The 2,942-nt window shown below is 42.0% G+C and overlaps 1 long non-coding RNA gene across 1 annotated transcript in view; it reads left to right on the top strand.

Annotated features, from left to right (window-relative positions):
* Window positions 1-287: 287 nt before the first annotated feature.
* Window positions 288-2,942, top strand: part of LOC106950112 (uncharacterized) — a 13,661-nt gene continuing 11,006 nt past the window's right edge. The window contains exon 1 of the long non-coding RNA XR_001425547.1: window positions 288-373. This is a non-coding gene — a long non-coding RNA (uncharacterized LOC106950112). The remainder of the gene's footprint in view (window positions 374-2,942) is intronic.

Raw genomic sequence — 2,942 nt, 5'->3', positions numbered from 1 at the left:
TCCAGAGACAGAAGACATGTGGGTGTGTATTGGATTCCAACCCCATCCAGCTAGGTTGTAGCAGGTGGGCGTGGCAGCGTGGCGAAGTGACCTGTCAGAAAGTGCCCATACTTTGGGCTCTGAATGCCACAATTTTGGGTCCAGCTGCACCAAACTCACTAGGATGGATCTTTGTCCAACCCCGGACAGGAATCCAGTGCAATATTTGGTGGGCGTGGCCTAATGTCTCAACAGCGCCCCCTAGCATGTTTTAAATGATCAGCCCCAAGCCATGCTTTAACAAAGAAGCGGCTTTTTGGGGGCTTTATCATATTTAAAAACTCACCAAACTTGGCAGTCCCATACATCCTGTGAAAAAATTTTATATTTTAAGGTCGACGCAAAAATCGCAAAAAACATGGCTCAACGGCGCCCCCTAGAATTTTTCAAAAGTCCCTTTCCTATTCTCTTAGTTTATCGTAGAGACTTGAAATTTGGTACACTTGGAGAGCTCACCAAAACACTCTGAATTTACAATTAATGTCATAGTGCAAGTATCACAGAATGTCGGCCATTTTCGATTGAAGTTCCAATTTTGACCCGATTTTGGCCGTTTACAGGGTTCGCATTTGATCGAACTTGTCCTAGGGATTTCGATCGATCGGCTTCAAACTCGGTCAGATCGTTCATAAGGCATGGCCGATCCAAAGTTATCAAAGGTTTGCGTTTTCAACCTTCCTGAAGGGGGGTTACCTGGGGTCAAAGTTCACCTAGTCGCCATGAAAAATAAAACGGTTATAACTTTTACAATAAAAATCACAGCAGCACCAAACTTTCAGTGATTGATCATCATGGGATGCTCTACAATACCCAACGGTCAAATGATGACGTCACTTAGGCCACGCCCCCTGAGAACAGGAAGTGTCATGTTTTACTCTGAACGGTCCCTTTCTGACCCCTTTGAGCTAATCAAGATGAAACTGTGTCCAGAGACACAGTTTCATCTTATAATCCACATTACACCACATTACATGTTGGTGTAATGTGGATTACAACCCCATTTGTTTTCAATGGAGTAGGTCAGCGTGGCGGTGTGGCGAAGTGACCTGTAACGCCGTTGCCATACATTTGTCTGTAAATTCTATATTTGAGCGAAGCGGCACCAAACTCACTAGGATGCATCCTTATCCATCCCCGAACATGAATCCATAACAGTAAATGGGCGTGGCCTAATTTCTCTACAGCGCCCCCTAGAATTTTTTAAGTGATCAGCCCCAAGCCATGCTTTAACCTAGAAATATGAAACTTGGTACACAAGTGTATCTTGTAAGGAAATACAAAAAAGTCTCTTGGAGCTATGGTGCAAACCCAACAGGAAGCCGGCCTTTTTGGATAAAACCCGCCATTTCCTTTTTTTCATACACATCACATCTGATCGAACTCCTCCTACATCTTTTGAGATACAGACTTGAAACTCACTCAGCACACTCTTGAGACATTGAAGGTGAAAAGTTATCTAAAGAATTCTCGTACATCAAAGCATGTGGGCGTGGCTAAGTTTCAAAATTTGACTTTTCTCCATGAAAATTAATGTGCAATAACTTCCAAATGCCAGGTCAGAGCTGCTTCAGACTTTCCATGTCTCATTATAGACCAGCCCTGATCACATTAACATGGTGAATTGATGACATCACCTAAGCCCCACTCCCCTCCAAAAGGAAGTCACCCATTTTTTTCTGATGGATGTCTTACTTATACTCTATGATTCAAATGGGATCAATCCTGTGCCAACTGATATAAAATTACATGATGTTGAACTCTGTGAATGTTGGCTGCTGGCTGAACCATGTGGGCGTGGCTAAATAGCGAATAGCAATGCTCGCCATATGTCTACGATCGTCTCTAATTCACACATGCATCATCCGATTTGCACCAGACTTTTTATGATTGACTCTGGTGAACCTCTAAAGAGCCCAATAGCATTACATTGTAATTTGACTCCACTGCGCCCACTAGGTTAATCAAAGAGCTGTATCTCCTTGCTGCATGGCCCAAACTGCACCAGATTTTTTGTGCATCGCTGGGGAGCGCTGCCGAACGCATCAATGCATATCGCCTGGAGGACGAGCGCGGGAGCCACACGAGAGTGCTTGCGGTGGCTGGCGTGTGGCAGTGCTGGAACCCCCGTGGTGGCCAATAGGCCAGAGCGGCGCGGAGCTGTGAGGGCTGTTCGAGGCTGCTTGCAGCTTTAATTATTATTGATACTTTAATTAAAAATGAGTTGTACAAGTTTATGTCATGGGGGCGCCAATGACATGTTTGCATACACCTCAGAAAGTATGTAGTTGCGCCCCTGTACATAGATACAGCTTAACATGCACCAAAATGAAATATATACTGTATGTGAAACTGTTCAAAGTGTCACTGTAGAAATCAATGATTACCAAAAAAATACCTAAATAACTAGTGAGTCCAGAACTCCAGGAAAAATGTGTTTCTACATGTATTCAGCATGTGTACTTAGCTCAATGAATCACAATAAGGTTCAAATTATTTGTGGTGACGTTATCATTGTCTTGTTAGATCCCAACACAAAAAGCCCCCACAAATTTTACAAAGCACCAGCTTTTTTCTAAACAGCTGGTGCTGTTTAGAAAAAAAGTACCAGTAGAATAATTATTAAACCAAGTAGAATAGCATCTCATACTGCTACTGTAATGAATAATTGTTGTGGATATAGTCTTCTTATAAATGACACCATTGACCACTTGGCTGTTTTTGTAGTTTTTCCAATTTCTTTTATAAAACAGAAATTTATGAATGGAACTTATAAACACATTCAGCGTAGAACACCTGAATATGTTGCTGGAGACATTAACACAGTATATGGCAGTTTTTTAAATCAATATTAATAAGGCTTCATTGTAAAAAAAAAGTCATTTGCAAAAACCTATCCCAAGGAA

The sequence above is a fragment of the Poecilia latipinna genome, unplaced genomic scaffold, assembly GCF_001443285.1.
Source record: "Poecilia latipinna isolate Pla-1442-1.1 unplaced genomic scaffold, P_latipinna-1.0 Scaffold23, whole genome shotgun sequence".
Lineage (NCBI taxonomy): Eukaryota > Metazoa > Chordata > Actinopteri > Cyprinodontiformes > Poeciliidae > Poecilia > Poecilia latipinna.
This window is presented reverse-complemented; position numbering and strand designations above follow the sequence as displayed.